General features: G+C 31.7%; 1 long non-coding RNA gene across 3 annotated transcripts in view; it reads right to left on the bottom strand.

The window, feature by feature from the left end:
- LOC144837064 (uncharacterized) overlaps nucleotides 1-27,301 on the bottom strand; it is a 58,109-nt gene that overhangs the window by 9,481 nt on the left and 21,327 nt on the right. For 2 of the 3 annotated variants that reach the window (XR_013611432.1, XR_013611433.1), the window contains one exon: nucleotides 10,686-10,780. This is a non-coding gene — a long non-coding RNA (uncharacterized LOC144837064). Of the gene's footprint in view, nucleotides 1-10,685; nucleotides 10,781-14,880; nucleotides 14,958-27,301 lie in introns of those variants that run through there. The other variant, XR_013611440.1, reaches the window with a different exon arrangement.

Raw genomic sequence — 27,301 nt, 5'->3', positions numbered from 1 at the left:
TAAATTCAAATGAAATGCAATATATTTAGATTAAATATGTCATTATGTCATTCCCCATGATGACATAATTATGTTTAAATACTGAATCCTATCAGTTGTCAGTGGATTATGTATTTTACTTTCATCCATGTAAAAAGTATCCGCTTAAAATGTTAGAATTCTGTTTGCATTTGTTAGCTTTGTCCTACTATTGGATATTTCAAGTCAAAAAGTTAATTTTTATTCAGTAAACATTTCTCAGGCTATATATATTCTGTAGCTGAATTATATGTTATTACTTAAGTTTCATAAGTCATAATATATGAAAAGCATTTATTTATCATATATTTCACACAAACTAATACAAAACCCAAGTCATAGCGAATCCTTGTCATTTGATTGGTTGATATTGTATCATGTGCAATGCATTATTTCACTCATCTCAATGATTGGTGGTACTATTGCACTGTCAACTTTTTGGAAACATTTTGAGAATTTTGTTGATTTTTGGTGAATAATCATCTGTTACGCTATTTGTCTTGGGTAGATATTACGTTTGCATTTATCTTTTTCAGGACTCTCTTTCGGTAAATAATGCAGGATCAAAATCTGTAGCGTGATTGAAAACTGTACCTGTTGTGCACCGCAACAGAATTCCAAAAGGCTGCATCCTTTATCATTTTATTAGATTGAAGAGGCGGTCAATTTGATAACATTTTATTTCTGAACACTATGTGTATTATCAAATAATGTATGTTTTGTATTCATTGAATGAGGAGATATAGTAGGACATTTAGTATGCTCTTTATGTATAAACTTTATTGCAACTGAAACTGATGCACAGTACAACTCATTGTTTTTACACAAGTTTGTGATATTACAAAATAATCAAACACAATATAAATACGAAAAAAGAAAGAATTTGAAAAAGAAAATTACTTCTTGTTCTTATAAATAATAATAGCTGCAGAGTTTACTGCAAGTTACTAGAAATAAATAATTCTGCTACAAACTAGATGTTGAAAGACAATTAAGATGATGTAAGATTTATAGCTTCATTATTCATGCTGTGCACATCCTGGATGCTATTATATTTTAACTTGTAAGAATCATTTATAGACACTTACATACTTAGGTACGCCGGTGAAACAAGGCACCCTAATGGAACCCTAATCCACCATACAGGCACCCTAATGGAACCGTAATCCACCACACAGCTAGCATGTCCCATAATATCAACATTAAATCATTCAGATCTTAAAACTACATGAAACAACGATGTTGTATTTTTCAGTCATCAACATTAAACCATTCAGATCTTAAAACTACACGAGACGATGTTGTATTTTTCTGTCACAGCGGTGAATGCGACAGACACAATATGTCTGGTGTAGATAATGAGATGGGCATAGATGGGGTGCAAATTTTTATATCATAACCGGCGGACCTCCTTCCCTACCTACTAAATTAATAACAGTAATAGACAATTTTTTCAATGTTTTGATGACTTTTTGCTATTTCCTTTGCCACTGCTTTTCGAAAGAATTGTATTAATACAGTACTTAATATACACCTTTACAATACTGTATATCATCTCATGAGATATCATCTTTCCATTGAATTTCAAAATGTATATATTCCTATACATAATATGAGCAGAAAATTGCATAACGCAATAGCTGCAATAATCTCTTATATCAGTAAATACTTGAAGTGTGTACAGTACTGATATAAGAACTGGTAGGTAATTTTTATATACTTTCATTTTGAGTAAAACCTTTGTGATGTACCGCTACATAAAATTGTGGATAATATAAGCTGGTTTGATGAATCTAGACGGCTACAAACCAAGCAAGTCAATTAACTAATTTAACTATAACTGTATAAAGTGAAATTTAAGCATAGACAGTAGTTTCAACTAAATATATATATAATCCAGATATTCCCATAAATAATTTTAATATTTCTCCATGATTAAATTTGAAAAATTTGATGTGCCCATATATGGACATGATGATGTCGTATCACTACCATATTTGGGCATATCACTACCATTATTTGGCCACATCACATTTTTGGTCAAACAGTTTGATAGTGTAGACAGAGCTTTACTAATTTTATTTGTAAGTGTTAATTGGACTTTAGATAAAGGGAGAACATGTATAAACTATTAATAGATTGAATGAAAATCCAGAAAAGATATGTACAATAAACAGCAGAAAAAATATGCTCTAAATGTAGAGTATGCAAAACACTTAAAATGTCTTAATTTGCTTAAGTTATCTAAAAGAAGCTTTCTTTCTTTATTTCCATTTATATGCTCTCTTAATCAATGCCCTTTGCAAACAATATACAGTCATTTATTTGCGCAATAGTCATTGGGGAATTGTAAATAAGTTAAAACTCAAATACAATGTACTTAACAGCACATCGTCTTGTGGTATTATTACAAATTGTTTGTAGTAGTATTATGTGTTTTATTTGAGTCGTCGCTAAATGTAGCAAATTGAGGGCTTTATCACAAACAACATTTCTAGCGTTCAGTGACCTTTAGAAAACATTGAACCATTCCTACAAATCAACATGGCAATGTTGCCGCTGTAAAAACAGAACAAGTTATTTAAATATTTATAAAACTTGTATCCATTCAATTCCAGTACATGTCAACACATCATTCTATTTAACTTTTGATCACAATTTATACTTCTTTTCTCTAATAAAATATATTAATCAGAAAGCATATCTGATGAGTGATCATACATTACAATCATCACATTGAAAACAGTAATTAGTTTGCTAAAATTGCATTATGCAAATGTATTAGTAACTGGCATAGCTAACAAAATGTAGGGCCATGGGACTATATTAAAGCAAGAATAAGGTTAGATGTTTTACATAAGGGCTAGTCATACAAGCTTTTTGTAAAAAACGAGGTTGAACACACTTTGACTTCTGACTATTATTAGTATTATTTCACCATGCAAACATTTAACAAATAATATCAAATTGACACTGTGTATTATTTATCAAATGCTCTAGTAGTAGTAGTTTCCACAAAAATTGATTTTAATATAACATTCATGTTTGAGGCAACCATACTCTGGCCTATTAAATTACATTGACATGTTAACAAAAAACATGATGTGAGAATTACTACATATTGTGATTGTAATTAATAGATTTTAATTATGAATTATATAAAACAATAAAAACATATGAAGCTAAAAATTAAGGCTAATGTTGTAATATAAAAACACAACTATATGTACTGGAATTGGAGGTTCAGACCTAAATTGGAGGTTCAGACCTAAAGCCAAATTGGATTAATGCAATCTCCACACACATTTTTTTATCATTTATATTTTTTAAAAAGAAGAAAAATGTATATGTATTGTGTTATATTTTGTTTGAAATAAAATCTGAAACTGAACTGAACTACAAACCACCTACCACCAAATGCTGCTTTACTAAGACTATCACCAAAACATATGTAGATGATGAGAAAGACCAATAAAATGTATTACTTGTTACATATTGTACAATAAAATTGATATCCTCTGATTTGCATAAAGAACAAAGACAACAACCTGATGAATATAACAAAATTACTTTTGTTATCATTCATTCTTTTTAATAACAAAACTATGATTAAAAAATATACGTTCTACTTTTGTAGACAATTTTGTCCAATATACTTTTAGTTTATCATCTTATAACAACAAAAGATGCATCCAGCTCCATTTTATGATTCTATAATTTAGCATGTGGAGAATTACCAGTTTTATTCTATATACTTCTGAGCAATTGATTAATATTCCAATATAACAAAGTATTGTAAAAAGATATGCGTGCTACTTTAAGTTTATGAATGTATATTTTGTTTTGTCTGAGAAGATTCTATATAAAAATACGATGGCAATCAATACAATAAAGATGTGATCCTCGCTGTTTCCATGGTAAATATAACAAAGAAACTATTAACTCATACAAATTACTTTTATGTTTTTATTGTATTGTCTATAAAAGTCAAGAATGAAATTAGAGTGGATGCAAATTAAAGCTTTTTCATCATCATCATCATTTAAACCAGCCAATATCGATTTTAATGTTTTCTTAATAAATACATTTATAACTATAGTGTTTGGTTGGTACAATAGAAAAGCAAAACAAAGTTCAAAATATAAGACAATAATTCCAATTAATAGTTGAGTAGTTGATTATAAATTTAGATTATGTCTGAAAAAAGCAAACTCTGACCTTGATATGATAATTACTGTCTAATGAATTATTCATTTTCATTAATTATGACATGAGTAGATGTTATTGCTTCATAATATAACTGATTAAGAAATGATCAACTAGAAGTCATTGTAAACATAAAAGGAGAATACTGTAAATAATAATAAATAATAACAATGGTAGTCTTATATAGCGCCTAATACAATGTTTCTAAGCGATTCATGCATAAAAATGATCCATAAAATATCCTAAGATAACCAAAAATGAACAAAAGCAGAGGGTAAAATGTGCTTTTAATAGGGGTGTCCTCTGAATAGTGATGTTCCAAAAAGGGTTCTACTGGAGTAATTAAATATGCTGGTGCACACACAATAAGTTAAGTTCCCATTTCAAAACCTACCTTCCAGTCTAGCAAATTGATATTGTAAAAGTTGTTATGCATTAAAATGAGAATATGATTGTGAATTACACTATGTAATGAAAAATATAGGAATTTGGGAAGGGAGAGTGAGAAGGGAAGGAATAAGATCAAGAAGGAAAAAGGAGAAGGAGCGTCCTCACTGAAAATATTGGTAAAGCACCAATAGCTTTATCGTTATCACTGCTGACAGTAAAACATTCATTAGATTCATTAGTTTTGTATGGCAAGAAACAGAAGTAAGTTTGAAGTATATGTAATTCATAAACAATGGAAGACGGAAACGAAGGTCTGTACTTTGCAGTTATACTTCAACTAGGAGGCAGCAAGGACTCAACATTACGGCGACAGGATCAGAGCTTGAACCCACATCCTTTGGATTTTGAGAGCGCCACTGTCCCCCCAGTTACACAATAGTACAACAGAAACTTCAACTACTGGTTTACATGGTGTAGCACAAACCTACTTCACTTACATTTATGAGTATTCCTAACTCACAATATGGATTGGAACAAATATTGAGTATGAATAATTAATCTAATAAAATCTTAAATTATGTCAAAGTGATTAAACAATCCTCATTTCGTATGAAGTGTTAATTAACATGAATATTCATGGTCTATTCATGAATATTTATGTTCTATTTCTCTTTGTTCTGTTGAATGGCTTCTGTTGTTTTTTGAGTCATTAACAGTCGGTGAATTTCATTCAAGATTGCATCACCACAGGCCACCTAACACCGATTGGTCGTCGATATTAAATCTCGCTACTAGAAATTGATTTTTGACGGTCAGCGGTTCTAATAAAGTCTGGTGGAATTGCTTGACGGTATCGACTGAATGCGTTAAGTTGCACCGATCCGATATTTTACATTAGCAGCTGCACTGCTGTCGTTTTAACTGATCAGATTTTCAGAGTGGGTTTTTTTCAGTATTGATTCAAGAGTTTCTTTGTGGTAAATCACAGGAAAAAATAAAAAAAGAAGTGACAATACCTAGGACATATTTTACGTAACAAATTAGATGATTCTAGTAACATGTTTGCCATGAGGAGAATTCCCTCTTTTTACGAGCATCCGCAAATGAGTCTATGCTTTTAGAATAAGAGTTTTGAATAGTGAAAATGATCTTGTTGGTGTACTACGAACTATCTGTTCGATCTTCAAATCTCTTTCCTGAATAAAAACCTATTTTCATGTGATTTTCCATTGTATTGTTTGTTGTATATATGGAATTTTTATTCTGAAATAAAGTGATCAATCAGTAAGGCATTCTAATCAAATAACACTGTAAACAAAATTAAAATTGTATGTATTATGCAATATTGAAATGATAAATATTAAAGTAGAAAATGTACCTCCATGATTCAAACTAAATAAACTGTAGATGGATTTATTGTGATAACCCTTCAAATTACAAAAATAATACCATATTTATAGATCATCAAAAAACAATCTTCTTTTATTAAACATAAGAATTACAAATGTTTTTTAAATGGACATTAATAATTTCGAAAATAGAAATTAAATTGGTCATTAAAGGCGCATCAAGAAAATAACCTTTTGTTCAACCCATAGGTTAGCGATTCAAATGATTCCCTAAGCTGCTAATTATGTTTAACCAACACTACACGCTAGGATCATTAATATTAAAGTACGTACTACTATTGGTCGTGTACTATTTGAAAGCCGTATAAAAGTCAGCCGAAGGTAGGTCATACATCAACGCGAGAGCACATTTAACTCCGCACAAGAGTGATTCTGAACTTTTCGTGAGTATTTAATTCCATACTTCGTACATACGGTAGACATCAAACCAAATTATTGATTTTTTTTTGTATAATGAATTCCACTACAAGGTAAATATATTCATAGATATTCATGCATACATTGTCGAATGTTTTGTGAAGACAGTCATATGAAATGATGTAGTAATAATGATGGAAAATGTAAAAAGCTCTCATCGTAAGTTATTGTTACGGCATTGACCGTTCAATCTCTCACAATACTAGTCACTTGATACAGATAATTTATGTTTAATATTAAATGTCAAAATCATTACTTAGACACGCAAAATAAATCCTCTAAAGTTCTTACGCGGCTCTTTGATTTCTTGTATTCACACTTGCATGTATGAGATTACTACTTGTTAGAAAGAATTTTATAGTCTGTGACGGATTACAGAGATTGAGATGAAGAGTATGTACCATGCAGGACCTCCATGCATGTACTAATAATCCCCTCTCCCCACTACATCCCTTAGACTTTAGAGCCTGCAATGTAAAAATTACCCCAAATGTAAACATTCTCAATAAATGTAACAATTACCACAAATGTAAAAACATATACCTGCAAATGTAAACATAACCACAAATGTCAAAACATGTCAACTGCAAATTTAAAAGAAACTGCTTAACCACAGATGTCATAATACAACTTGTCTACAAATTGAAAAATATATATTTCTACTTCTACCACCCTCCCACAATGTATTTGATTTGATTGAATATATATTAGGCTGAATTTTTTGAACAGATGTGTACCAGAAACATACATCTCTCCCTCCACAACCCTGGGGATGTATTATTTAGTAGTTTTAACCCATAGCAACTCCTTCAGATCCTGTTTTAGCCTCACTGGAAAAATAAATGCATGAACCATGGAGAGAGATGAGAGATGCTTTAGAAATAAGCAGTAAACATTTTCAATATTCTTTATATTAATACCTGACACTATTAGGCATAACCTATTTCTGTCAGAAGACTTGCTTCCAGTGGAGCTTCTATTCAAGTGCAGCTGTTTGCCTAAAGCCCATCTACTATTAGCTCAGCAGTTATTACCCCAGGTAAAACTTATCACTACATTAAATACAGTTAAGTATGCAATGGGCAGGTTTAAGACATCGCCTGTACATACAGTGTTTACTTTGGTATTTTTATTTAGTATGACAGCCCTAGAGAACTAAATATGTTCATGAAACTGAAGATTGAGATTGAGATTGAGCTTTACACTACAGCAACATACTGAATAAAATTATGGCAATTTATACATTATGTAGTGGACATTGTCTCCATGACCATCATTGTCAACATAATTGACAACATTGTCACCATTTTCAATTAATGTTCTTGTCATCATTTCTGTCAATGACAATTGAGATTGTTAGCATCATCATCCTTCTCATGCCACAAGATATGATCATATGTCAAAACATATCTACTGCAGTTACTGTAGTAACTATACATTCTTACTGTAGTAACTATACATTCTTACTGCAGTAACTATACATTCTTACTGCAGTAACTATACATTCTTACTGCAATAATGTTGTTTCAATGTAGAAGTTAATGAGGCAGTCACTGCAATAAACGGTATATATGATATTACCAGAAAAGTGTTGGTAAATACTCGCATAATCCGGTTAAAAAATCAACAAAATGTAGTTACTGCATGAACTACAGTAGAACAATTTCAACATGGTCCTAAATGAAACAGGAAACAACATCATCATACAAAGAGCTGATTGTGCAAAACAGAGTTTTTCCTTTGTAGTAAATGTTGTAATAAATCAAGAATACCGCTGAATAGCAAGGGATACATTGAAATGAATAGGTAAGTGTACAGAGTCGAAAGAGTGGGAGATAGGGTACAAAGAGCAAATTGTTCAATAAATTAAAGAGAAGTAATAAATATTCAGGCAGGGTATAATGCTAAAATATTTCAATAACATATTTATAGTAGATAGTAAATACAGTAGTAAAAGCTATTGAAGGGACTGCTACTACAGTATAGGCTTATGAATGTATTTGTAAAGCTTTTGATACAACTGTCAAACCATATTGAGGTTACCTCGAGGACTAATGTGTAGTATTGTTAAATGCATGGTACGGTAATTCATTAAGTCACCCTCAGGTGTATAGGATCCTCATGTAAATTAATGGGAAGGGGAAGATTGAAAGAGAGAGAAGGGAAGAGAAAATGCAAATAATAATCACTTTTGGCAATTGTAAATTGTATTTAATTTCAAAGTTATTTAAATATTAAGTTAAATATCATGAGATATAAAATATACACGCTGGGTACTGTAAAGCGCTTATTAATTACCATTAAAACAAATTATTGGCACTAAAAATTAATTATTTTATTTTCTTTCACAAATCAGGCCTGTACGCTAAGTTGTTAATGGGTTTCTTTTCCAGTAGTAATAGTGTCCATGAATTGTCCAGCTTGTCGTGCCTAGGTTATGCCAAACTCCAACACCCATCTACACACCCCCTCCCCCCATAACACCCATTACATTTTTAATTATTAAAACACAAATGTCTTTTCTTTACTAAAATGAACCTTATTTTACTTTTGTAGAGAATATCACAATACAATGAAATAACAACAATTTTAAAGAAATTCTCAAGAAATATATATTTTTTTGTTAGTAAACAAAGCCTTGTTTGTAGTTGACTTCTCAGTAAGATGTGTACTATCTCAATTGTCAGGGGAGTCAAAGGTTAATGGCAGAGTATTTCCAGATTCTTTAAATAACGTAATACTGTACGTCACAACAAGCTACGTCACAGTATTTTCCATTACTGTACTTAGACTTAACTGATTCTCATTACAAACATCTAACGAAAGATTTTTTATACAAGGGAAAGGAAAAGCGAGAAAAGGAGAAAAAAGGAAAAGTGAAGGAAGGGGGAAGGGAAAAGTGGGGAAGAGAAAGTGGTTTGTATTAAACTATTATTGATGTAGAGAGAGAATTTAATTTATGTTTGGTATAATACCTTTTAATTTAATAGCAAAGTAGTGATAAACTGTTTACTTCTAAATTTACACAAGTAAAGGCTTGTATCAGACTTTATTTAATAAATTAAAGGTTTGCATGGCAAATATCAGCCAAAGACATTGAGACATTCTAAACGGTTGGTAAGGTTTCAACCTGACCACTTTTTGACAGATGCCTTTGACAACCCAGTGGCTTGAACAGAGGTTGTACCTTTTCTTACAAAAACCGAGCACCACATTTTTTCTAGTGGCTACTTCACTGCTACTATTACTACTTATCTGAATGTTTTAAAAATAAATTTCACAAAGTTGAAGTCGGATAATTAATTCTTGCTAGACAATAGACACTAATTAAAGTGAAGTGAATGGCTAAAATGAGTCATGAAATTGACAAATATATTACATCAATTTGAAGATGCAAATGAAGCAGATGACCATTGCAATTAGTTTGTAATATGTGAATGTTGAGATAGCCACTTGAAACAACAATAACAGAGAGACTACAATTACGTGCACAATCAAAGACAAATGAACATTTGTCCATGGAATAATTAACTATTGAAGATTATAAATTTAATTTGTTATTGTATTCTTTAAGAAAGAAAATCAACAATCATGTGACTACTTCAGATGTAAAAGTCAAGGTTGAAGAATGGATGAATTAGTTGCCGTGGTTGAAGTAGCTGCAATTGACAATTGATAGTGAAGTGAGCCTGCCGACGACAGTAATGTTTACTTTCCCGATGTAATTAACATTAGTGAAATCATTACTTCATGTTATTTTAAGATTAAAGCTTTTTTTCCCTTCAGCTATTTTTATCTTTTAGCTTTGCCGAAAGAAATATAAATTAGTAAGATCATGCTTTTGCACAAATTATACTCCTCTTGAATTGAATAGAAAGTCATGACAAAAAAATATATTAAGGGTTTTTTTTCATTATCATTATTATCGTCATAAATATTGACATTAAAATGACTAAAATGTAAGTGTGGACAGGCAAGATAAAACTCTGTGTCATTTAAGTCCATAGGAAAATTACTGAAAAAATGTCTATAATGATGTGGGTTGGATCTCAATGGAGATATACAACCAGAAAGAAAAACAATAAAGTAAATAGCCAGAAATAATATGGCAAGCTTTTGGAAAACACTATTCTTTGATCGTCTGTGTCATGTCAGTCATCAACCGCAAAAAAAAAGGTAAAAGAAAACACATAAATTTAATAATTAAAAATAAAAATACACATTTGGCTCATTGACTTTACTTACCAATAATGGAAGAAGCAATTTGATCAATAAGCTTGGGATTAAGTTTTATAATTAATCTGACACACATCATTGACTATTCATCTTTATTTCCATATCTTAAAAGGAAAAGAAGAAATATATATTAAATTTGTATTACAAGGCGCCCAGACAGGATTATACAGGTCTACCGATGATGGTTTTTAATGACGGAGAATTAATTTACAAATATCAAACCTAACTTACATTACTACAGACAAATAAGCACAAATTAGTTACATGGCTGTCATTGTCACGTTCCATTTTGGTTTTAGTAATTTATTAGTTTTACTAATTTATCTATCTCTTGTTATTTTGTCAGACTGCAGGAACAGATTCAACAGGCCTATGTTGGAAATGTGGAGAATAGGTTGCATAAGGAGATGGAGAGAGGAGGGGACACAGGGTGTCAGACATCCTCATTAAGAAGAATTAAATATAAATAGGTAGTATAAGGAGAGAGGAAGGGCCAGAAGGTGTCATCCTCATCAAAAAGCCCTCTTTACTTCATATCTCAAAGATAATACACAAAATCCTCCTCATTACTGAGAAGAGCTGTAATATTGTAACTTTTTTCTCTTCATAAAGTATATAAACAAAGGTAATACAGTGGTTCTCTTCATAATGCTTTATATTTATTTTAATTTAATTGTTATTGTTACATGTTTATGTCTCGTCATGATGTATTTTTGCGAGGGTCCCTAATGATCAGCTTCGGCTGGATGGACCACCCTCGTAAAATATTGTTGAAAAAAAAAAATAAATCTCTGGTTGGTAAATAGATAGACAGCATGCGAAACGTGCATTCAATGAAATGGTAAGCATAAAAGAGAAAATAGATGAATTATTAATATGGGAGTGTAATAAGGTATCTTGAACCCAATTACAGAATGTGTGGCGTGATGTTTCCAACCTACATTCAATGCGTTCAATCATTTTTACTTAATACATTTTTGTCATGATAAACGCTGTCATAGTATTGATAAAAAGCGAACCAAATAAAGAATTTGATAATGTATTATATGCTGGGGTGTCCCCAAGATATTGCGAAGGTGGCATTTTTGGGTTTCACACACACTTACCAACCCTCTTTGATGTCTCCGGGATATTGAGAAGGTGACATTATTTTGTCACACACACCTCCCAGCCCACGTTTGATGTTTCAAGGATATTGAGAAGGTGGCACCATTGGCTCATACACACTTCGCAGCCCTCTTTTGATTGGCTATGACCAAGGACCTAGGAACAAGTTACGTCATGTTAATTCATTGTTGCGAAGTTGAAATGTGCTTCCTCACTCTATTCTTCAACACAGTGTTGGTTGTTTCTAAGTCCAGATGACAACCAACAAGGTCCGAAGTTGTCACAATTCTGAAGCTCCCTATTCTAGGCCAGCTAGAGTGTTCAGGTGAATTGACAGTACAACAATTCAATCAATCAATCAATCAATCAGATTTATATAGCGCCAGTATCCATAATAATGTTCAAAGGCGCTTGACAAAGTTAAGCAGGAAATGCCTCTGTGTAAAAATGGGTTTTTAGTCGTGTTTTGAAAGTGTTGATGTTTTCAGATGTCTTTATGTCGATTGGCAGTTTATTCCACAAAATGGAAAAAATTAAGAAAATTAACAAAAATTAACTATTACATTTTATGTCATTATAATGCAAGTCAGTTTTCACTGTGTTTATATAATATATTGTTAAATAACAACTAAATGGCTGCAACAACATAAAGGATTAACAATAGTCTCTTATTACTATGGCAACACAATTATGAAGTAATGAGAATTGTTGGAAAGAGAAAAAATGAAAATATATCACAAGGAAAAAGTAATAGTAAAAAAAAAGTAGAGAGAAATTATAATAAAATAAAGATTATGAAATGATGAATAAAACATTGAGAAATTTTATAACGAAAATATGAAGAGAAAAAAAAATAATATGAAAACGTCGATAGAATAATAAAGGTATTAATATCATAAATAATGTATGAGTTGTTATCCACAGCTCTCTAATAAAAACTGCATGCAAATGAGTAATTTCCGTTCAGCAGAATTATTCTTCTTTTGATTAATTATTAGACAAGAAGAAATTAGAATGGCTGTATTTAACAATAACTACTAATAAATGCATCCATTGTGGAATATTACATAGAGCGTTTTCTTTTTGGAGCAGTGTTCCAATTAAAAGTTGAAACTTGTAGCACATGTCCAATCCTGACTGGTACGTTTGGCCATTTTTTTTATTTGTGAGGTACATACAGAAAGCATGGTGGTTTAGGATAGAGATAACATTAAATTAAAAAATATAAGCATTTGCAAAATTGACAAATTTTATAAATTGAGTAAAAGATGTATAGGTGAAGATGCTGCAAACATGGTAAAATGGGGTACTTTATTATTGAGTTAAGCTGCTTTTTTGTCAAATACTCTGAGCCTAGTAAAGTAATTACTTGATAGGCAGCCTTTCATTATTAATAGTTAGTGTCAAAAGTGATTATAAGTAATTAAAATTTGGAATGTGGTACTCGAGTTGATTGCTGTCATTTGACATGCTCCACTTAGAAGTGAGCATGTTTAATTAAAGCAATTTGCTAATGAGTATAGCAAGATAAGAAGAAACATCATCTACAGATGATAGATTACCAAGAGAGTAAATTAAACGAATATTGGAAGGAGATATGATTTTGTTTAGGTCGATTTTAAATACCTAATGGGGTAGGATTATTTTAAGTGTTCATTTTACGACAAATTACTTTTCATTCTGATAAACAACAATTAAGATTTGAAAATCAGTGATAAAATTGTCAAAAAGAAAATATGCTGTTTGGTATAAAGGTAGGTTAGGTACAGTTCAAACTACCAAAACTTAATTAAAATGACTTAGTTACATACTAAGCACGGTAGGTCATTCATTTTTCGATTAGTCCCTACCTCTACTTATCGATTATGTAATAATTATTAATGTATAAATATTATGTTTACTTTTTGGGTGCCCTGTCTCATGTTCCTTTCGTTTTGATGCCTATATATTTTATTGTTTTGTGCCTTGAGACAAATAAATGAAATGATATGAAAATGCTATCTAGGCTTTTCAATTGAAAGTGATATTTTTCAACATTTAATTCATATTGTGTAATGTCCTGACTAGCTGGCACTCAAGCGGTGTTTTACCCAAATGTATAGGCCCAGCAGGATGTAATTATTTGGTAGGAAGAAGGAATAGTAGTACTTGGTACAACCAGATCCAGGTACACTGCAATTACAATGAATCAATACCACAAGCTGAATATTATAGTAATTGATACTTGACTTTTTCCAAATACTTCCTCTGGTGTGGATTGATTTTGCCTTGAAAGGCCATTACAAACTTCCTTATCTAAAAGTAGTTTTTAAATATATTTTCATTTCTGTTTGTGAGGATGCTGAATATGAACATAATCCCTGATGAACTGGACACCTGATACATAAATAAAACATTTCCATAAAGAGGGAAATGAAAGGTTTTTTTAAAAATAAATTTATCATTTCACGATGTATTCTGAATACCAATTTCCCTGTTGAAACTAGGATAACAAATGACAATGTATTGTGGTTAAAGTGACACTCAAGTAATGAATAAAGTAAATTATTTATTATTTTAATTGATTATTTGAACAAAGATACTGTAGTTAACTTTGAGAACACAAATTGTAACTTTTCTGAGGTATTTTATCACTGTCAGTTGATAAAAAATAAACTTTGAACCAATCACAGCACAGATTAGGTTACCAAGGCTACCAACATAACAATTGAACCAGTCAATGCAAGGCGGTCAATATTATTAAGTCACAACTTAAGATTATGTAAATCCTAATAATATTGAACCATATCACTAATTTGAACATAAGACCCTGGAATAAAACATCAAGTTAATCACCACTTGCAAACTATGTCTTACATAGGCCTACTATAATGTCTTACATAGGCCTACTATAATGTCTTACATAAGCCTACTATAGTGTCTTACATAGGCCTACTATAATGTCTTACATAGGCCTACTATAATGTCTTACATAAGCCTACTATAATGTTTTACATAAGCCTACTATAATGTCTTACATAGGCCTACTATAATGTCTTACATAGGCCTACTATAATGTCTTACATAAGCCTACTTCCTGCATAATGTCAACTCTTACATAATGTCAAATGATATCAACAATAATTAATGTACAAAATGATCAAAGTTTAGCTGTTTTATTCTCTGCTATTTTAACTGTCACTAAATAACATTACTTCCTTCTTTCAATTTTTTCCAGGATATATTGGCCAACATTTTTACTCAAATCTCTGGAGAAAATTACCATAAATTATAAAAATAATTCACATTCCAATAAACCCACACATATAATTTATTTTATATTTCTGTTACAATTTGTATTTTGTTATTTATGATGAATCAATTTCTGTAGGCCTTCAATGTCACACATTAAAATGTAGTACAGATGGTAGCATGAAATATGAATTATGATTTCATATTTATTATATAAAAAATAGAAAAAAAATAATTTTGTTGCGAATTCCTGAAGCAATCACATATAGGGTATGAACAAAAGTTTACCTAAATTTAAGTATCTGTTTTACATGATATTATGTTGCTTTATCTTTCTGAATTCCTCTCCTCTACATAGTGGTGACGTAACACAAAGCCCCCTAGTTTAGCACTCCTAAGGAGCCCTCCTATGCTGGGTAGTTGCATTGGAATGCTCATGCTCTTGAACCCCTTAAAGCTCTGGAGCCCCTGGGTTTAGCCAGTGGAACGCTCATATAGCTGTTACACCACTGCCTCCTTTTTTCCTCTCCCTATACAGTATTGTTTGGATATAGTTTTAGCTGGTGCACATGTGCAATCTAAATAATACAAGTTTATTCATGTTGTGGCTTGTAATGCACTCAACAACACGTTCTAATTCAACACCTATTAAAAGGTGTAGTGAGTTAGAACGTCTCTAGCCTAAAGGCAGTAATTAAATAGAAAAATGGCAAGCCACTTTATGTCATAGAGACCTACTTTTAATAAATATTATAATAGTATAAAAAAGTATAATAGCACATTCACGATCAGGTTTTAGTGTTTGCGGTATGGTCTCTAATTAGAATTGCAGGTTAAATTTTACAGTGACACGACGATGTGACATCACAAAGTTACACTAATATCAATGCAGACATACTACTCATGTGAAATTTAATTGCGTATTCAAAAAGCACCACTTCATGGTATCACTAACAATATTTATGTTCATTGGTCATTAAATGTTTATATTTGGATTAAGCACTACACTTACCCCCACTCACACATACATAGAGGAATTCCAACATCAAGGCCAATACAATATTTAAAACTTACAAAATAAACAAAGGAAACATTGTCTTTGAATTAAATTCTTTCTTTAAAAGTTCATTTAAAATTAAATTTTAAAATGGAATAATGAGTACTTTATACCTAAATTCCCAATACAACTAAAGTGATAAATCCAATATTAATCACATCGCAAATTAAATTTCTCTCTGTCCAGAAGATAAACTTTATTTTACATGAGCATCTTGCAGTTTGGACTGAATGATTCAAAAGATCATTATGGGGATATCTATACTGTACATTTCATTGTACTTGGAGTATTTTCTTCCCTATAACATTATGTAAGTATGACACAAATTAAATTGATTGATTATGAAACCATTATTTTTTATATGATCAAACTAATTAAACCTATATACACAAAAAGCAACACGTTTGTCACGTTTATCACTAAAATCAATATAAAAATTACAAATTAAAATGGTAATAATTTTTCTGCAATATACTACATATTTTCTTCAATAAATAATTAATATATAATAATTAAATGTGCTTTTTATAGGAGTAGTTATTACTAACTGTGCCAACAAAATAGGGGAGGGGTCAGAAGATTGGCTGAAATGGCCTTAAAGTTAAATTTAGACTTTGAACATGGAATTAACCTCAACTCTTTTCACCAATACAAGTACTGTAATAGTGGAAAACTCATTACACTAACATTTGTATTTCTGATTCTTCAACCATCAAACAATATATTTCACATAGTACCTAGTCTTTTCATAAATGTTTAATCTATATCTGTTCTGTTTTAATTTATATTGACATGTTTACTTCATCTGATCCAATTTCTATTCATCCAATCAAAAAGCTTTTAGTTTGCGGAGTTGTGTCATTAGTTAATTTGAATTTCAAGTACTTGGGGATGTCGTTCTTTAATAAGCGATAAACAGTGTCACTGTTAATTAACAAAACAATAAATATTGTAAGTCCTATAAAACAAGACAGTGGGCAAGCAAAATGAACAAATTCTGCTCTGTATAGGTACTCATTAAATTACAAAATGTTTCTTTTAAAAACAGTCAAAGTAAAGGGCGGCGCTGAAACTGTGCACCAGAAAGGCGAGTTCTAGCAATGAAAGTTGCCGGGCCAAAAAGTTTATGCAATTACAAAAGAAGTTTTGTGAACTTTGTGAACATTTGTCTAATTGTTGCTGAATATTATTATACCATCCTCCTCTATCTTATTGCCAACAATCATTACCAATTCTTTTAGATGAATAAAAAATGTTATGAAATTTATTGTATGGATTCTGTGTAGCAAATCATAATATATTGTATTCATAAATATATATGTGAGCGGCATCATCTTGAAGTTAAGATTATTATTTTGTTTATGATTACATTTGCTACCGAGTAAATGTAATAAAACTACTTTTTTCATATTGATGGTTGGTTTTTTTATGAGAGAAAAAAAATATATATTAGTCGTGTACCATACGACAACTCCAATAAATATGCTAGTCGTGTCATATATAATTTTTTTTGTAAGCGATTAATTTCACGATAACAATTACTGGTGACTAGTGATGCATGGAAATAAGAATTTAGAGTCGTAATTACAAATATTGATTGAAAAGTTCTGGTTGAGCGAGCAAGTATTAAGGATCGTAATAGAAAACATCCATGTTGACGTTATTCAATTGGATATTATAATTAAACAGGGCCAAGTACTTCACAACTAGGTGTCTAGTCGCTTCGTTTTGTGCGTACCATTTGGAAACAGTGATGTATGAATGAAATGTGAACAATTAAACGGAAGACATTCATTGGTCGGTTGAGCATGAAGCAAAAGCCAAACACAAAGTTTTTTTTAAGTAATACAGTACAATAATTTGATTAAATAAAAGGAAAGAATTCCTAAAAAGCTTGTCCATGGCCACCTGTGGTCGGTCCCAATTTTATTTAACTTTTTTTACTGATATCCATTTTAAGTTCAACTTAATTTATTATTGATATAAACAAAAAGTAAAGTCACAAGAGATATACATTTTCAGATAAATTAGAACATGCTTAAGAGCTATATATCTAAGTTCCTATAAATTATCAGAAATGAGTATACATGATGCCGATACATTCACAGCTACAAAACACAAATAATAAAATAAATATTTGTTTTATTGCTTATTTTCTTGCTGCATCAAAATGGTCAAAATGTAAAGTAAATTTAGTTCGTCAGTGCGTCAGTAATATGGTCTGTTGTGTAGGAAAGTAGGGGATGTGTGTGGGAGGGCTAACCTTGAAATGTTCATACAGAGGAAGTAACCAAGTAACTTATACTTTAAATAATACAAATGATTTATATAGTAGAAAAATACACACAAAAAAGAGATCAACAAATCAATGAAAAATAATGGTATTGTTCAGGGTGGTGTGCAATGTGATGTAATATTGGTTGGATTTTGAGTAAAGTACTGAATTTATGTATGAATGTTCCATTTAAAAGATTGGTTAAATTAATATAAAATCCTAAAAATCTCAGAAAAGTTAAGTAAATTTATGTCTCAACTAATAAGTTAGTAAAAACAGGGGAGTTTTAACTCAACCCCAGAAAAGTTAGCCTCATCAAGGCAGAGCATTTAACTCAGGAGAAAAGTTGAGTAAAGACAGTTAATTCAATACAATTCAACAAACATTTATTTCATCAAATGCCATACAAATAATACAGAGCATAAAAATGAGGACCAACCTAGAAGTAAACTCGTCTCAGTTGGCATACATCTACAATATAGTACACAATCTAGTGAGAATTAATAAATATAGGCTGTGTTGCATTTCTGGAATTTTAGTTCATTCATAAAGCCTCCTATATTACAATACTTTATTACCCTATAGATATTATGGAGAAGTAGCGTTTCTTCTTTCTCTGCACCTTTATAAGATCATAACATTTACAAATTGCAATTTAATTACTGCTAAACCAAATGACACAGCTGATGAATAGTCAAATTAAAGAGAAATTATTCCAGTTTATCGTATACTTGTAATTAGAACAATGTATATTAAACAGAGACTGTCTGCAAACAAAATAATAATTTGCATCATCACACTATCCACGGCGATTATTCTTAATTATCGCAGAATCTAGTTGCACATCCTGAAATCAATAACCATCATCAGATACTGCTTACTCCAATTTACAAAAACACAAAATAAGTAATTACTTAAGACGCGGGTTGAGCACCAGATATTGAATACTATCAACGATTTAACGAGACAAGATAAAAGAATTTGAACAGAAATGTATTTAAATAAATGATGCAAGGAAGTAAAAATCTTTGTTACAGTTGAAATTCTGATGAATTTGAATAATTTCCAGGTGTAATTCCAAAAAATCGTTGAAGTTGTTCTCATTTAAAGCTAATATCAGTGGGTGGGTTATTGAATATATATAATAATATAATAATATATTGAATTACCCAAAAATAAACGTGATCAACACGAAAAAGGAATTAACAATGCTGATGAATTTGCATAAATTCCAGGTGTATTTCAAAAAAATCGATGAAGTTGTTCTAATTTAAAGCTAGGAGTAATATCAGTGTTAAGTTATTGAACATAAAACATAGACATTACCCAAAATGCAATGCACTCATTAGACATTACGTTACGGTAGTCAACTGTTTTTTATCTCTTTCTATCTTTGCATACTGTAGCAATGATCTGTTAAATGACGTTCCAACAATAGATAAAATCTACATTCAGACACTTTTTTGTTTAATTTCTTGGCAACAAAAACAGGCTCTCACTTCACATGAAGTGCCTCAAGTTTAATTCTTAGAATTTCTGAACTTGTGGGAAGATCTATAAATGGATTTAAGTTGCAAATAGTTGCCAATCCAAAACAAAACAAATTTAAAAAAATGTTTTTTCAGGAGGACAATGTATCTTTGTATTGTATTATTAATTTCCACTGTAATGAATTACTCATAAAGATATTTGTTTTTAGTGATTTTTTAAAGACATTTTTGAAATTTACATAAATTGACTGGAAGACCAAGTTTTCTATCAATTCGATGATGAATAACATGGTATCTCGCAGACCATGCAGACAACATGTTATAACACAAATCCATTGATTAGTCCCCACCTATCGTTTTTGGCGTTTTTCAGAATTAAAGACATTGATTATCAACATTTTGTTTTATTATTTGAGAAGATGAAGTAGCAAGCCATGTGCTGACATATATTGAAGCAACATGATCACCTTGTAACAGTTTTTAGCAACATTAGCAGGAAGGGGCTTAAACCAACATTGGCTTCCTTCCGGTGGTAGCAGACAGCACCACATGTGGTGAGGTTATTACCGACACTATTTGTGTTTCCTTTGGGAAAATGATGCCCTAGTAAACCTGAACATCCAGGCAAAGTACATTATATTGCTTTCCTAATCCAATCAGGGGAAAAATGGCAAAAGGCTTTCTACTTTGTAGGAGTTTTATGCGGTTAAGTTTTGACAACTCTTTAACATGACCACAGTGCTGATTTTGCTGAATCCTTCCTCTAGACTATATACTTTCTTTTTTTGGTTATTTGCTCAAACAGGTCCTGTAACACAACATATAATATTTTATTTATTTTATCCTAAAAACCCACAGAAATATGGTACAGTACTGTGGTAGGAAAGGTCTGCACACAAAACCCACACAACTTCAAAATAAAAGTATTTATTTATGCCAAGGTCCTGGATAAAATATCAAACCCACATCTAACCACAACATTGTGATAATAATGACATTATCTTTCTTTTTTGTCAGTTTGATACCATATTTAGGCATTTGATATTGTATATTATGACTGGTTTGTCACCATAAACAGGACAATATAGGAACTACATACCCTGATTGGCAAGCCATTTCATTTACAAACATTTCTAGAAAGTTTTCTTTCACTTTTAAGTAGCCTACAAGAATGAAACACTTTCTTGTGGGTGTCACAAAATCACTCTAAACTAATACCCTAGACTTGAAACTCTACAGAAATGCAGATGTACACTTTCTATTCAATTTAAATCTGAGTATTAAAATAACAAACTTTAGAATAGAGAGCAGGGGCGTATAAAGGGGGTAGCACTAGGGGCATTAGCTGTCCCCCTGGACAGCTAAAACAAAATTATGAACTACTAGTTGTATCTGTTATTGACAAACAATTTATATTTATATTTAATTAGCTTGAGAGTTGTTGATGGTGGGGGTAGGGGAAGCGTTGTTTCGCTATCTGAATAAGACTGAGTATATAGTCTTAACGCTCTGGGTATTAAACAAAATGGCAAAAATTCAGTCAGATTACACTCTGTATTAACATGAATTTACCAAATTATTGTTCCTGAAATTAACCTAAATTTGTGTTTTTTATTCTGGATAGGAATATAATCGGTCATATATGGCAGTAGGTAGTACCATTAACCCATTTGGTTGTGTGCACATTATCAAGGCCTACAGGCGCTTCATATATTACCCCAATAATTGGAAAAAATGCCTGTGGAACACATATACTGCTCCCTGGAGGAATAATCTACTTCTGTTGTATGTTGTAAACAGTCAACAAGGTATGTATTGAATGTTATGAGTGCAAACATTATTTTATAAATGTCATCCGAGATCTGAAAACCTATTCAATTTACTGCATTCCGACACATCATGAATCAATTTATATATCCTATTAAAAATAAATAAAATTTGACCCCTAAAAGTATAGATTAGAATAAGAACTATTCTATATAAAGATAGAGAGATCTAGCAGTATAGTTTTTCATTGATGGATATTTGCACGTATTTACAAGTTTTTTATCAACCGGAGAAATGTCAGCTGATGATAAGAAATGTATAAAACACCTGAAATATAGGAATTTTAAAAATATTATAAAAAGAGATTGTTTATAACATCAACCAGCTGTTGGCAGAAGCTTGAAGAAAGATAGACTCTCCTAATGACACTTGTCAGATGGGGACAAGAAATACAATAAACATTACAGTATATAGTTTATATTACTACTACAAAGTTCAAATTTTGTTCAACACACAACAAGTTGACAATAATTCCTTGTGCACAATCGACCAGAAAGTAGCGTTTAGATTGTAGAGTTATAATCTCTAAATAAATCAGTTTATGTTTAGATAAAGTATCTGTGATGAAGCCAAGCAAGGTGATCTAATATTAATAATAATATACATACAAACAAGTGCCACAAAAATCACTATATTACGCAAATTAAATCAATTGAGATTTAAAGCTTTTTGTAAAAATGTAAAGAATTTCTGACATTTTCAGTATTTATAATATACTGTGTTTGTATTTTTATCTATCGAAGGAATTTGTTTTCAAACGGAAATGAAAGGTGAAATGAATTGAAACACAAAATATGAAAAGTAGCAGAACAGAAAATGGAAAATGAATGCAACAGCACTTCCATATTCCATTCATGTGCCATACTACAGTGATATTCATTGTAGAGATACCATGTATAGAGAGCCGACAGAGGGAGCAAGATTTTAATATACAGTTAGGTGAAAATGGCAAATCAGCACTGTCATCATGTTCCAAGAGTTGTCAAAACCATATAGATTATCTGAAAGTAGAAAGTAGGAAGCCTTTTGCCATTTTCCCCTGACTGTATAAAGATATCCATTGTATTTAACTTTGTAATTATATTTACATTTAAACTTTGTACTCTCCTATCCACTGATTAATAAAAAGTTACAGGGAACAGATCAAATAAATGTTTGAATACTCTTTCATCTGGTGCTTTTACCAAGTGTAAAATTCACATAAAAATATTGACTTTAAAATCTTAAAAGGATTTATTTCACACCTACTGACTATGAATAGGGCTACTTGACATTGTGTCTATTGAATATGACACAATCACTCTTTTGACAAAATCTGGGTCACCTGTGGAATAGCCCAGGGGAAGCAGTTGTAAAATTCCTAAATTCCCTCTGTGAAAAGTTTGCTGTCAAATTGGTATAATACACAAGTATGTGTGATGCAAAAGACATATTGGTTGGTGTTTTATTGGATTTTAGAAACTTTCATTTTGGTACTGGTATTAAGTACATTCTTTAGTTCAGTGTATGTTTGTTGGTTTACTTATTTATACTTCTATATGTGTATATATTTGCAAATCAATTAAAACTGAATAAATTGTGATTTAATTGTGAATAAAAGAAGCAAACATCAAATTGATAAGAGAAGGAAAACCCTGAAAATGATGAAATAAACGAAAGAAAAAAAAGGAAAAAGACAATATTCCAAGGAGAAAATGAAAAGAGGATAAATGCACCAAGGGATGAAAGAAGAAAAGATTAAAGAATGATTGGTTTCCTGTATACTGTATAGTTGGTTTATTGGCATAGAAATAATTAAGTATACTGTACTTATATTCAATAATGAATGAAAATCCAACCAAATAAATTAAAATAACAATTAACATAAGCCTAATGATGAATGATGAATCATTGAATACTTATGATGCATCATAAGACGCCCACACAGAATGCCAAGCACTCAATCCAGTCATCACATAAAACCACAAATATCGAAGATTACTATATATACATATGATGCAACGCATGCTGTTTTTATGTTAACATATAACATCAGTTCTCCCACAAATGTATTCCCTAGTCTTCCCACCTTAAACAAATACTATTCTTAGAAGGCAAAACACTTCAACCTTCCTAACACCATGTTTGTTTAATAATGGTTTAATGTTTTTAAATTTGTATAGAGCAAAATACAAATAGTCTCTATGCCAGCTTTGGGGGTTCACCTTTGCCACCCATCAGAGCTTAGAACCCCCAACATCCCACATTTGTCAGATCCTGCCTGAACTGTTTATTAAAATGGTGGACAGGGAGGAAGGGGAGTATTTGCATGACCCCAAAGAAGAAAAATCATGATTTGATCTGACCTTGGATGAATACAGTTGAATGATTTAAGAGTATATTACAATAAATATTATATACTTATGTGCTTTTTTATTGAATGGCACCACAATTCCCAAATCAAATTAAGTTACCTTGCATGGCCTGATAACACACATCAAAAGCCACCTTAATAAAGTAGAAACACCCAGGTAGATTGCCCATAAGTCGTAAAACATTCTGCATAGTGGATATATGAGTTCATATTTGCAAAAAAAAGCAATAAAATAAATTCTATATTTATCCAATCCTGTGCCTTTGGAGTAAACACAATCTTGTGTTGCTTTTCACATTTTTTTTTTCAAATTAATGCTACATTCTATATAAAAACAAACTATGAAACTATGGAAAAGTATATTATAATATGCTGAAGGATATGTATAAAAATAGTGAATGATTAGAGTTTTTTTTTTATTTATTACTGGCATTGGATTCTTATTAATAATCTTGATTAACGTTTTACCTTGCATGACTGAGTAGTACTACTGTAGTAGTAAACATTCTCATTTAGCTTTTTCAATTTGCCTGCAGAAAATAAATCTTAACTTAATAAATTTAAAGTGACACAGCGATTAATAAATCCATTATATTTTTGTGGAGTTCAAATTCAATGACATTACGCAGCAGTGTGTATTTTATAATTTGTTTTTGAAATGAATTATAGAAGGACAAGGTCGAAGTTGAAATACCTCTATCCATCAATTTGACATGCATTTGGGATAACTCTCCACCTTTAAATGGAATTCCAATACACCTTCCCACCTCATTAAAAACTTTAGAAGCAATCTAACACATATTTGGCTTTAGGTTATATAGAAATGTATTTGTTGTAATTCCATCAATTGTATTTATCCTTAGTTCTAGGGGGAAGATCCAGGGAGAAGATCCAGGGGGAAGATCCAGGGGGAAGGTCTAGGGGGAAGTTCCAAGGTATAGATCTAGGGGGAAGATCCAGGGAAAGATCCAGGGAAAGATCCAGGGAGAAGATCCAGTTGGGAAGATCCAGTTGGGAAGATCCAGTTGGGAAGATCCAGTTGGGAAGATCCAGGGAAAAGATCCAGGGGAAAGATCCAGGGGGAAGAACCAGGGAGAAGAACCAGGGAGAAGATCCTGGGGGAAGATCCAGTTGGGAAGATCCAGGGGAAAGATCCAGGGGAAAGATCCAGGGGAAAGATCCAAGGGGAAGATCTAGGGGAAAGATCCAGGGGAAAGATCCAGGGGGAAAGATCCAGGGGAAAGATCCAGGGGAAAGATCCAGGGGAAAGATCCAGGGGAAAGATCCAGGGGAAAGATCCAAGGGGAAAGATCCAGGGGAAAGATCCAGGGGGAAGATCCAGGGGAAGATGCAGTGGGAGTGTTACGGACACATGCTTCCCCCTTTGACAGATGAAATGAAATAACTACTTTTTTGATATCTATTTTTTAAGCGCTCTCCTTGATCCACTCCTGAGATCCCAAACATCCAGAAACAATATAACATATAAATTGTTTATTATAGCAAACACTTCAAAATATCCAGTATAGAGAGAAATACCAAACTTATATAAAAGGGAGGAAGGCACTTGAGAAAGTTGAGTAGTAAATAAATCGTCATTTTATCTTGTAAGAATGTTGGAGATTTGTATGATTCAATCAATGGATCTCTAGAGGGATTTATATTCATTCACAAAGTTGATCTAAATGATCAGCATTTAAATTCCTCAAAAATTGAGCACACGCCAAAGTGAAAGTCAATTCAAAGAAACCGTTGTTGTCGTCATTATTATTATGTGGTTATTTTGAAATTTGTGGAATGTTAATATACTATTAGAAAAAATGATGCAAGAAATCCAAAATATATACTTGAGTTTGGATAGTTTCATTTATATTTCAACCAATACTTCATTTTATTAAATTTATTTGCATTTGAGCTTTGAGAATGTTCTATTGAGGTTCTCTAAATTGTGGGTCACCTACTACATTTTCATTCATTCATTCATTCAATGTTACGAGGAAAAGAGCGAGTGGGATGAGGTGAGAACATATCATATGTGTTCTCGCCTCATCCCACTCTGTCTAATGAATATCCTCCAATTATCACAGGATAACATTAGCTGTGATTGTTGTACGCACTAGAATTAAGAGTACAGAGAACGAAGTTAGGCTGATCCGGATCATAATCCATCACACACACTAGAATTAACATAGGGCTACATTGAACAAAATTAAGCTGATCTGATTCATAATCCAAGTTGTGACCACTTAAATATATTATACCTCCATGTCAACATTAATAATATAACTCTGCTGATGTATCGTTGCTATAATTCTGATGGTGGCAAAGATCCCTGGTTTAGCACTCTTAAGGGGTCTTCCAACAATGGGTAGTTGTATTGGGGCTGCTCATGCTCTGGGGCACTTTAGGCTCTAGAGCTCTAGCGCTCATACCCACATAGCTGTTACGCCACTGGTTTCAGAAGTACACTCAGAATGTAATGTTAGACAAACAATAGAAACACATTCAAGTAATTTGCGTTTGTAGAAGAAGCTAACAAGCTATGTAACTCTGAAATAAAAGAGCGTGTAAACATTGTATGATCATAAATACTAAGAAATAACTATTGACCAGTGGTTGACCTTCAGAGTGACCATTTTAGACTGACCTACTTTTATGATGTAGGTCAGTTTGAAATGTAAACTGTGTGAAAGTTGTCCAGAGGATCCCTTGATGGCACAAACCTTGTTTTGGTTTTTCTGCTATTATAAACAAAGTGTGAATTTTATTCTATTTATTGGTAAAGGTCAACACTTACATTGTAAAACACTAATTCATGATTATGTGGTCAAATTGGATAACAATTTATTGCCAGTCAGGACAACTGAGAACATAGGTTAGGAAAACATAATATAACACTGCAATTTGAGTTATTTTTGGTTGGAGGGTGGGATGGGGTTTGGGAAGGTGATGATACTTCATTGGCTACTGCTAATCAAGAAAACAGTAGGTTCTAATATGATCAACAGTTGAACTCACTACAAAATACAGGTAAGGTATTAACACACTGTGTCCTGTGATCTTACTCTTTCAGTAGAGCATCCTACAAATTGCTAATAACAATTATAATACTGATAATTATACTATTTGTGAGCTTTCACACACGATACAATATCACAGATTTGTGTGATTTGTCATTACATTTGTATGTCACAACTGATTCTTTTACTTTTAATTTTTTTTTTTCAAGCTATAGCCCACTTAATCAGAATCTGAGAATTCATACTCAACAAAAAAAAAGTAAGT

Source organism: Antedon bifida, chromosome 1, assembly GCF_963402885.1.
Source record: "Antedon bifida chromosome 1, ecAntBifi1.1, whole genome shotgun sequence".
Taxonomy (NCBI): domain Eukaryota; kingdom Metazoa; phylum Echinodermata; class Crinoidea; order Comatulida; family Antedonidae; genus Antedon; species Antedon bifida.
This window is presented reverse-complemented; position numbering and strand designations above follow the sequence as displayed.